An 11,646-nucleotide genomic window follows, 5' to 3' on the forward strand; every position below is an offset into this window, starting at 1 on the left:
ATAAACAAGACAATGTATCTGGAATGTGGAAACCACAGTCTTTTGGTCAACTGCATGTCATTTACAACAGTAACATGTGGTTAGCCAACACATTGCAGTTTCTGAGTTCTTGGTTGGGAACAATTTAAGAAAAAAAAATCTGGTTTAACCATTTTTGTGCAGCTCATTTATAATTTGACTGAAATTACACACTAGACATTTAGACCAATAATGGAAATTTTATAGGGGACTAAAATTAAAGTACAGTTCGTATGAAAAGAGGATTAGTTGGAGTTTAAAAACAAACCAAAATTTAAAGCAATATAAATGGAAGTACAGGTACAAAGATAAAGAGGACAAAAGTTAGTGACGTATTGCATTTATTTAGAAGGAAATCAATTTGGGTGAAAAAAAAAGTAACCATCAAAAGTAAAACATTGATAAAGAAAGCAAAACATTGATAAAGAAAGCATCCTCTATAGTTGCAAAACTTAAACATTTAATCAAGTAGGAAAAAAGCATCATAATTAAATCATTTTATAGTAATGTATATTTCCATTACAAATTTTAGCAACTAGAAATGGGGGAAAAACAAACAAACAAACATTTTAACTATTGAAAAGTAAACCCCTATAGATACACATCTACACATTTTTTACAACAAAATACAAGTTATACAGGCTATATAGACTTATCACAAGTTTTGTTTTTTTTACAAAATTGTTTGTTTTTTGTTATAGGTCTTTTTTGCGGGATGAAAACTGCAGCAGGTTCTTGTGATGATTCAGTTTCTCCAATTTGAAGAAATTGTTCGTCGCTTGAATGTTTGGTTTCTGTTGCAGGTGTTTTTTGCGGGATGAAAACTGCAGCAGGTTCTTGTGATAATTGAGTTTCTTCAATTTGAACAAATTGTTTGTCGCTTGAATGTTTGGTTTCTGTTACAGGTGTTTTTTGCGGGATGAAAACTCTGGCAGGTTCTTGTGATAATTCAGTTTCTTCAATGTGAAGAAGTTCCTCATCAGTATCGTGGTTGGGTGTTGTTTGCATTTGTAGAACCTGCATGTTGTGTGTAAATGTTACGGTTAAACTGTTCATGGCCAGGAACAGCTGTTCGATGTCCTGGGCATCGGTGTGGTTCAGGTCAAGTAGTGGTGCTAAAAATGTCTTCAAAATGGAATTTGACACTGTTAAAGAGAGCTCCGTTTTGTTTTCTTTAAACTCAAAAATGCCACCGAGTTTTGTGACGTAAGCGGTGCCACTCCTTAACATTTTGCACTTTGTGCAGCGGTGGAAAGCAAATTGCGGAGAAAAATCTTGCTGAAGAGTGGCACACTTTGGGCAGTGTTTACTAATGTTTATTTGGACACCTTGGAAAGCAGAGGTGATGGTTTTGTGAGAAGTAATTTCGTCTTCAGACATTTGGTGAAGTGGTCCAGTAGAAATTTGAACTTTTGAAGGTGTAATTGTCGAGTGTCTGGTTGATTGTAAAAAGGTTTTTTGTTGGTACCTTTTTGTCATTAAGTTCGTAAAGTCATACGAATTCCCTTGATGGACGTCATTAATAAAGTTGTCCCACAAGGCAATTTGAATTCCTCCGGTTTCATCATTTATCCAACAGTTCATTACCTCTCCTTCAGTCTTGTTAAAAAATACATTTTTAACAGACTGTATCTTTGTTACTTTGGCTTTTAGTGTGGGTATCTGTACACAAAGAGAGTGCGAGAGAGAAATCAGTCATGCCATTTGTTTTCAATGTACTTCAACTTTTAATTTGTATGGAAAAATGTTGTGCAACTTACATGATGCTGTGCATCTAGGGTTTTCATTTCGGCAATGGTGGAGGGGTATAGTTGCTTTGGGGGTTTATGGGGGAATGGTACTTGAGTCACTTCGAGTGTTGTAGAGCTGGTACTCTGGATATCATATTTTGTGTCATTGCTGTCTGGAAAATGAAAGAAACATTTTTAAAAAATTAGATGACAAGGAGGCACATGTGCAATCACTTACATTTTACTTAAAATACCATGTCATTTTTTTTAAATACTAATAATAACAACAAACAAAGCATTGTGAGTTTGTAATAAATGTTAATCACGTCACAAAAGTAAACCGAAACCATGTATACAACTATATACGTGCCTCACAGACATGAGAAATATATTAATGGAAAGTTTGAAATGTCTACTTTAAAAAACATGAACTGATTCAAATCTTAAACACTTTCAGATTATGTAATCTGCATGAAACAGTTTCTTGTTTTTTCAAGACACATTAATTATTGTTTGCAGGTGCACCACAGCAAGCTTTATGCGTTTGAGCACTGATTAGTTGATTATGTACATAGGGGATTAAAGGCTTATGATTTATTCATATAAATGTGCTATCCGTTGACTAATTGCTTAAGTGAACAATTGCTAGTTGACTAGAAAAATCTTGGGCAACCAAAGGAAAAAAAAAAAGTAAAGTAACTTATGGGATCACAATTAAAAATGACTACAAATAAAAAGTGGAGTAAAATATACAAGGCATACTTACTTGGAACTTTCTTTGCATTCATGAGTTTGATTGCAGAGCAGTTTCTTGCAGCATTGTTCCATGAGGTTTGTTGATTACACTGAAAGATGACGGTGTGGTGGTATGTGTCCCTGTCGGTTTGTAGTGAAGCGGTGAAGTATTTGCTATTAATTTTAGATAGTTTTATGGGTGATACAGAATGCACGTATCCTGAAATTGAGTCTGGAAGTTGGTTCATTTTTCTCTCAATTTTGTTTTTCAATATTTCTGTTCTTACAGTGGAAAAGTTCTAATGGAATTCTTTGCAGGATACTCTGGTATTTAACATAATTCACAATTGATTGGGAATGTACCATTACTAATTAAAACAGATTGAGTTGGTTCATAGTTAATTAATTGGAGTGTGTCATTCGTTGATGTTGATTTTAAGTTTATTAGTTAATTAAGGTCTTTAGTGGTAAGTTGTGGATAGATTAATACCTGTAAGTTAATTGGCTTGTTTGTCATTACACTACATTTGATTTTTGCCTGTTATGTATTTGTGGTATAGGCAGGTAAAAATAATACACCGATTTATGTATAGTTTTTTATAGATATTTACAAGTATTGTGCAATAAAGAAAAATGACAATGATATTTTATGGAATTATTTCTTTATTCATTTTAGTAAATATAATTTTTGTGTGGTAAACTTTGAAAAGTTGAGTGACATGTACAGCAATGATACTGGTATGATGAAACTGTCTGTTAAGTCTGTGTTACTGCTGTTGTTGATATTATCACTGGTCCAGACAAAGTAATTAATATGAATCAAAGCAGTCAATGTTTGCATACAATGCATCAAATAGAGATTGTGGTAAGTCTATTCAATATTAAGTATCAGTTATATCCATTGAACAACAAAATTCCCTTGGCGGTTTTAGTTAGTGTGTACATTTGGAGTATTAAAGTATTGATGGGTTATTATGTTTACTTCATTTCTATATAGATGAGTACTATTTATTTAATTTTTACCCAAAATGAGGTGATATGAGAATTATGCAGCATGTGTCATGTAATGTCTGTTTCATTCATACATGAAGTTAGAGGGCGCCCTTGCCTAGAAAGTGTTCAAAACATTTCAGAAAATCCTTTATATAGCATTTAACGATCGGTGCAGCTGAATAACATGCAGGTAAAGACATTCTGAGGGATGAATGTTCAAGATAATAAACAAACTTTTATGAAGATATATGTTTTGTGTTATTACAGCCACATCCTAAATATGTGTTTTAAATTACTTCACCGTACATTTAAGCTCTTTATAAGTGCGTTTCTTGTGACAATAATTAATTCTGTCTTGGCAACAAATTGCGAAGTGTCTGCTTTCAAATGAGGCTGAAAAGAGGTGGAGTCATTCGTCTGTGTTCCTAGAGCAGGTGAGGTTGATTCTAAGATAGATCTAAGATAGGTCAGAGCAAAAGATTAGAACAATGCTTGAATCAACACAATTTTTATACTAATCCAACACGGGGTTCGAACCCACAACCGGAACGGCTCGGGATTAGTAACACATGGTTCAGCAGACTGCGCTACTCAGAGGACGTACAATCACAAACTGCAGAGGAGAGGCTTCAGTGTAAGAATGAGCACACAAAAGCAAGTTAGCCAGATTAGCATGCTAAGCTATCTTAATGCTGATGTAGCTTATGGCTTATGACGTGGTACATCCAATCCTGGCAAAATAGATATCCTCGGATTCGACATGACGCAAGGAATCGATAGACACCAATTTTATGATTTTGTGACAAACGGTTCACAAATTACAGCCTCTGAACCAATTTTGGGTCAACCTTGTTAAATTTGATCTCATCTAATCCCACTGTAAGAAACATTAGTACAGCTCTTACCCAGATAATAAAGGAGCTCAAATTTAATTTTTTACACAATTTCAAAGTTGCCCCACACTGGTCTCAAACCCACGACCACAATGGTTCGGGATTCATGACGCATGGTTGAACCGATTGCACCACCCAGAGGACTTGTTTTACAATGCTGCAGAGGAGAGGCTTCAGTGTATGAATGAGCACACAAAATCATGTTAACGAGATTAGCATGCTAAGCTAGCTTAATGCTAATGTAGCTTATGGTTATCCTGATAGCTGAAGAGCCACATTAGAAAGAATGGCATCTGGTTAGCATGCTAACCAATTATTATGCTAAGTTAACTAGCATAAGGCAAAAAATGCAGGCTAGGTCAACTTCGGAGATGAATATCTCGGGAACGGTAGCAAATCTAAAAAATCTGTTCAGTCATTTCTGTGCGGCTCAGTCCAAAGAACATCTGATCAAATTTTGGACAAAATTGAACAAGATTTGAAGGAGGAGTAGCAAAAAAACTGTTTTTCATTTGTTCCAATATGGCGGATAGTCACATTGTTGGAAAATGACAAATGAGATATCGACGGACTCGGCATAAGCCAAGGAACATAATGACGTAAAGAAATCAAAATTTGAACAATGTTTTCAAAAGTTATAAGCGTTTTTGCAAAATACCTTATATCTTTGGAACACTAGGTGGCGCTGTGTTCAATCTTCTCATGTACCTGCAGGACATTGTGTTGATGATCCATACTAAATTTTTTAAAGATATGTCAAATAGTTTAAAAGTTATTGCAAATTATGACAAAATTCAAAATGGCGGACACGTGGTACATCCCATCCTGGCAAAATCGGTATCCATGGATTCGGCATGACCCAAGGAATTCATAGAAACCACATTTATGATTTTCTGACAAACTGTTCAAAAGTTATTGACCAAAATAGCTATTTTCCATATCTCATGACCTGTAGGTGGCGCTGTTCCCAACTTTGGCAAGGTCCCTCAAACCATGCTTCCAATCAAGTGTACCAATTTTTGTTTCGATTGATCAAACTTTGGCCGAGATACAGCCTCTACACCAATTTTGGGTCAACCTCATTAAGTTTGCGACATCATAACTTTTGAACAAAGATGAATAAAAAAATCTGTTCAGTCATTTCTATGCGGCTCAGTCCAAAGATCATTTGAGCAAATTTTGGACAAAATTGGACAAATTTTGAAGGAGGAGTAGCGAAAAAACGGAATACTGTACTTTACAAAATGGCTACTACTGTAATGGGTGGAGTATTAATGTAAGCTATTGATTTTGATCACCATGATGAGATGAATCAAGTGTACTAAGTTTTATTTCTCTAGATCAAAGGGTTCAAAAGTTATAACCATTTCAATGTTGAATTTTTGAACTGGTGGTGGCGCTATAGAGTTGGTCCTAGAGACACCAAATTTGGTCCAATTACTATTCATGGCTATCTCTACAACTGTGCCAAATTTCATCATTTTCCTATGTACGGTTCATAGGGCTGCCATAGACTTCCATTGGCGGAAGAAGAAGAAGAAGAAGAAGAAGAAGAAGAAGAAGAATAAGAAGAAAACTAACAGATACAATAGGTGCCTTGCCCCTTCGGGGCTTGGCCCCTAATAAAGCTGCAAGCAGCCTTTCCGGGGCCAAGCCCTTCTGGTTGTTTGGCTTGTTTGGATACATTATTTTTTTACTAGGAATCTTTTGAACATTGCACAATTCACATGGTTTAACATTTGCTACACATTGGAAATGATTTAACAATCTTCAAAGTTAAAGCCTTTTGCTTTACTTAGTATTTGGTTTACACTCATACACTGTGGTTTGCTTAATAATTTTACAGAGACTTAAGATGTTGAAGGTAGAATCGCTGTAGCACAATGCGGAGCCAGAAGAGCAAAATATTAGTAGAATGCTTGAATACAAGAATCGACTCGACATAATACACAATTTTATGTAGTCATCCTACGCAGGATTCAAACCCCCAACCAGAATGGTTTGGGACTCATAGCACATGGATTAACAGCTTGCGCCACTTAGAGGACATAGAGTTACAAGCTGCAGAGGAGAGCATTCAGTGTAAGAATGAGCACACAAAATCATGTTAACGAGATTAGCATGCTAAGCTAGCTTAATGCTAACGTAGCTTATGGTTATCCTGATAGCTGAAGAGCCACATTAGAAAGAATGGCATTTGGTTAGCATGCTAACCAATAATTATGCTAAGCTAACTAGCATAAGACAACAAACAGGGTCAACTTCAGAGAGGAATATCATGGGAATGTAGACAACTATCAAAAATCTGTTCAGTCATTTCTGTGCGGTTCGGTCTAAAGAACATCTGATAAAATTTTGGACAAAATTGAGCAAGATTTGAAGGAGTAGTGAAAAAACAGTTTTTCATTTGTTCCAACATGGCGGACAGTCACATTGTTGGAAAATGACAAATGAGACATTGTCGGAATTGGCATAAACCAAGGAACGTAATGACATAAAGCAATCAAAATTTGAACAATGTTTTCAAAAGTTAAGCATTTTTGCAAAAAACATAACTCTGGAACACTAGGTGGCGCTGTGTTCAAACTTCTCAGGTACCTTCAGGACATGGTGTTGATCATCCCTACCAACTTTTGTGATATGTCAAATAGTTTAAAAGATATGTCAATTTATGACAAAATTCAAAATGGCGGACACATGGTTCATTCGGAATGTGTAAGAAAACACATTTCTAATTAAATGGGAAGAAAGATTAATGTAAGTATTATCTGGGTAAAAATAATTCAAGTGACAATTCACAGCTTTATAAATGTTCAGAGAAAGAGCAAAATATATATTTATCTGGGTTATAGGTAATTCAGAATGTATCAGTACTGAAGGGTGATAGTTCAGCCCTTATAGTAGTATTTATTTTCATTGTAACAATTCAAAGTTCATTGCAGTGCTGAAACAATTGAATAAACAAGACAATGTATCTGGAATGTGGAAACCACAGTCTTTTGGTCAACTGCATGTCATTTACAACAGTAACATGTGGTTGGCCAACACATTGCAGTTTCTGAGTTCTTGGTTGGGAACAATTTAAGAAAAAAAAATCTGGTTTAACCATTTTTGTGCAGCTCATTTATAATTTGACTGAAATTACACACTAGACATTTAGACCAATAATGGAAATTTTATAGGGGACTAAAATTAAAGTACAGTTCGTATGAAAAGAGGATTAGTTGGAGTTTAAAAACAAACCAAAATTTAAAGCAATATAAATGGAAGTACAGGTACAAAGATAAAGAGGACAAAAGTTAGTGACGTATTGCATTTATTTAGAAGGAAATCAATTTGGGTGAAAAAAAAAAAGTAACCATCAAAAGTAAAACATTGATAAAGAAAGCAAAACATTGATAAAGAAAGCATCCTCTATAGTTGCAAAACTTAAACATTTAATCAAGTAGGAAAAAAGCATCATAATTAAATCATTTTATAGTAATGTATATTTCCATTACAAATTTTAGCAACTAGAAATGGGGGGAAAAAAAACAAACAAACATTTTAACTATTGAAAAGTAAACCCCTATAGATACACATCTACACATTTTTTACAACAAAATACAAGTTATACAGGCTATATAGACTTATCACAAGTTTTGTTTTTTTTTACAAAATTGTTTGTTTTTTGTTATAGGTCTTTTTTGCGGGATGAAAACTGCAGCAGGTTCTTGTGATGATTCAGTTTCTCCAATTTGAAGAAATTGTTCGTCGCTTGAATGTTTGGTTTCTGTTGCAGGTGTTTTTTGCGGGATGAAAACTGCAGCAGGTTCTTGTGATAATTGAGTTTCTTCAATTTGAACAAATTGTTTGTCGCTTGAATGTTTGGTTTCTGTTACAGGTGTTTTTTGCGGGATGAAAACTCTGGCAGGTTCTTGTGATAATTCAGTTTCTTCAATGTGAAGAAGTTCCTCATCAGTATCGTGGTTGGGTGTTGTTTGCATTTGTAGAACCTGCATGTTGTGTGTAAATGTTACGGTTAAACTGTTCATGGCCAGGAACAGCTGTTCGATGTCCTGGGCATCGGTGTGGTTCAGGTCAAGTAGTGGTGCTAAAAATGTCTTCAAAATGGAATTTGACACTGTTAAAGAGAGCTCTGTTTTGTTTTCTTTAAACTCAAAAATGCCACCGAGTTTTGTGACGTAAGCGGTGCCACTCCTTAACATTTTGCACTTTGTGCAGCGGTGGAAAGCAAATTGCGGAGAAAAATCTTGCTGAAGAGTGGCACACTTTGGGCAGTGTTTACTAATGTTTATTTGGACACCTTGCAAAGCAGAGGTGATGGTTTTGTGAGAAGTAATTTCGTCTTCAGACATTTGGTGAAGTGGTCCAGTAGAAATTTGAACTTTTGAAGGTGTAATTGTCGAGTGTCTGGTTGATTGTAAAAAGGTTTTTTGTTGGTACCTTTTTGTCATTAAGTTCGTAAAGTCATACGAATTCCCTTGATGGACGTCATTAATAAAGTTGTCCCACAAGGCAATTTAAATTCCTCCGGTTTCATCATTTATCCAACAGTTCATTACCTCTCCTTCAGTCTTGTTAAAAAATACATTTTTAACAGACTGTATCTTTGTTACTTTGGCTTTTAGTGTGGGTATCTGTACACAAAGAGAGTGCGAGAGAGAAATCAGTCATGCCATTTGTTTTCAATGTACTTCAACTTTTAATTTGTATGGAAAAATGTTGTGCAACTTACATGATGCTGTGCATCTAGGGTTTTCATTTCGGCAATGGTGGAGGGGTATAGTTGCTTTGGGGGTTTATGGGGGAATGGTACTTGAGTCACTTCGAGTGTTGTAGAGCTGGTACTCTGGATATCATATTTTGTGTCATTGCTGTCTGGAAAATGAAAGAAACATTTTTAAAAAATTAGATGACAAGGAGGCACATGTGCAATCACTTACATTTTACTTAAAATACCATGTCATTTTTTTTAAATACTAATAATAACAACAAACAAAGCATTGTGAGTTTGTAATAAATGTTGACCACGTCACAAAAGTAAACCGAAACCATGTATACAACTATATACGTGCCTCACAGACATGAGAAATATATTAATGGAAAGTTTGAAATGTCTACTTTAAAAAACATGAACTGATTCAAATCTTAAACACTTTCAGATTATGTAATCTGCATGAAACAGTTTCTTGTTTTTTCAAGACACATTAATTATTGTTTGCAGGTGCACCACAGCAAGCTTTATGCGTTTGAGCACTGATTAGTTGATTATGTACATTGGGGATTAAAGGCTTATGATTTATTCATATAAATGTGCTATCCGTTGACTAATTGCTTAAGTGAACAATTGCTAGTTGACTAGAAAAATCTTGGGCAACCAAAGGAAAAAAAAAAAAGTAAAGTAACTTATGGGATCACAATTAAAAATGACTACAAATAAAAAGTGGAGTAAAATATACAAGGCATACTTACTTGGAACTTTCTTTGCATTCATGAGTTTGATTGCAGAGCAGTTTCTTGCAGCATTGTTCCATGAGGTTTGTTGATTACACTGAAAGATGACGGTGTGGTGGTATGTGTCCCTGTCGGTTTGTAGTGAAGCGGTGAAGTATTTGCTATTAATTTTAGATAGTTTTATGGGTGATACAGAATGCACGTATCCTGAAATTGAGTCTGGAAGTTGGTTCATTTTTCTCTCAATTTTGTTTTTCAATATTTCTGTTCTTACAGTGGAAAAGTTCTAATGGAATTCTTTGCAGGATACTCTGGTATTTAACATAATTCACAATTGATTGGGAATGTACCATTACTAATTAAAACAGATTGAGTTGGTTCATAGTTAATTAATTGGAGTGTGTCATTCGTTGATGTTGATTTTAAGTTTATTAGTTAATTAAGGTCTTTAGTGGTAAGTTGTGGATAGATTAATACCTGTAAGTTAATTGGCTTGTTTGTCATTACACTACATTTGATTTTTGCCTGTTATGTATTTGTGGTATAGGCAGGTAAAAATAATACACCGATTTATGTATAGTTTTTTATAGATATTTACAAGTATTGTGCAATAAAGAAAAATGACAATGATATTTTATGGAATTATTTCTTTATTCATTTTAGTAAATATAATTTTTGTGTGGTAAACTTTGAAAAGTTGAGTGACATGTACAGCAATGATACTGGTATGATGAAACTGTCTGTTAAGTCTGTGTTACTGCTGTTGTTGATATTATCTTTGGTCCAGACAAAGTAATTAATATGAATCAAAGCAGTCAATGTTTGCATACAATGCATCAAATAGAGATTGTGGTAAGTCTATTCAATATTAAGTATCAGTTATATCCATTGAACAACAAAATTCCCTTGGCGGTTTTAGTTAGTGTGTACATTTGGAGTATTAAAGTATTGATGGGTTATTATGTTTACTTCATTTCTATATAGATGAGTACTATTTATTTAATTTTTACCCAAAATGAGGTGATATGAGAATTATGCAGCATGTGTCATGTAATGTCTGTTTCATTCATACATCAAGTTAGAGGGCGCCCTTGCCTAGAAAGTGTTCAAAACATTTCAGAAAATCCTTTATATAGCATTTAACGATCGGTGCAGCTGAATAACATGCAGGTAAAGACATTCTGAGGGATGAATGTTCAAGATAATAAACAAACTTTTATGAAGATATATGTTTTGTGTTATTACAGCCACATCCTAAATATGTGTTTTAAATTACTTCACCGTACATTTAAGCTCTTTATAAGTGCGTTTCTTGTGACAATAATTAATTCTGTCTTGGCAACAAATTGCGAAGTGTCTGCTTTCAAATGAGGCTGAAAAGAGGTGGAGTCATTCGTCTGTGTTCCTAGAGCAGGTGAGGTTGATTCTAAGATAGATCTAAGATAGGTCAGAGCAAAAGATTAGAACAATGCTTGAATCAACACAATTTTTATACTAATCCAACACGGGGTTCGAACCCACAACCGGAACGGCTCGGGATTAGTAACACATGGTTCAGCAGACTGCGCTACTCAGAGGACGTACAATCACAAACTGCAGAGGAGAGGCTTCAGTGTAAGAATGAGCACACAAAAGCAAGTTAGCCAGATTAGCATGCTAAGCTATCTTAATGCTGATGTAGCTTATGGCTTATGACGTGGTACATCCAATCCTGGCAAAATAGATATCCTCGGATTCGACATGACGCAAGGAATCGATAGACACCAATTTTATGATTTTGTGACAAACGGTTCACAAATTACAGCCTCTGAACCAATTTT

The sequence above is a fragment of the Scardinius erythrophthalmus genome, assembly GCF_964197995.2.
Source record: "Scardinius erythrophthalmus genome assembly, chromosome: 2".
NCBI classification, from domain to species: Eukaryota; Metazoa; Chordata; class Actinopteri; order Cypriniformes; family Leuciscidae; genus Scardinius; species Scardinius erythrophthalmus.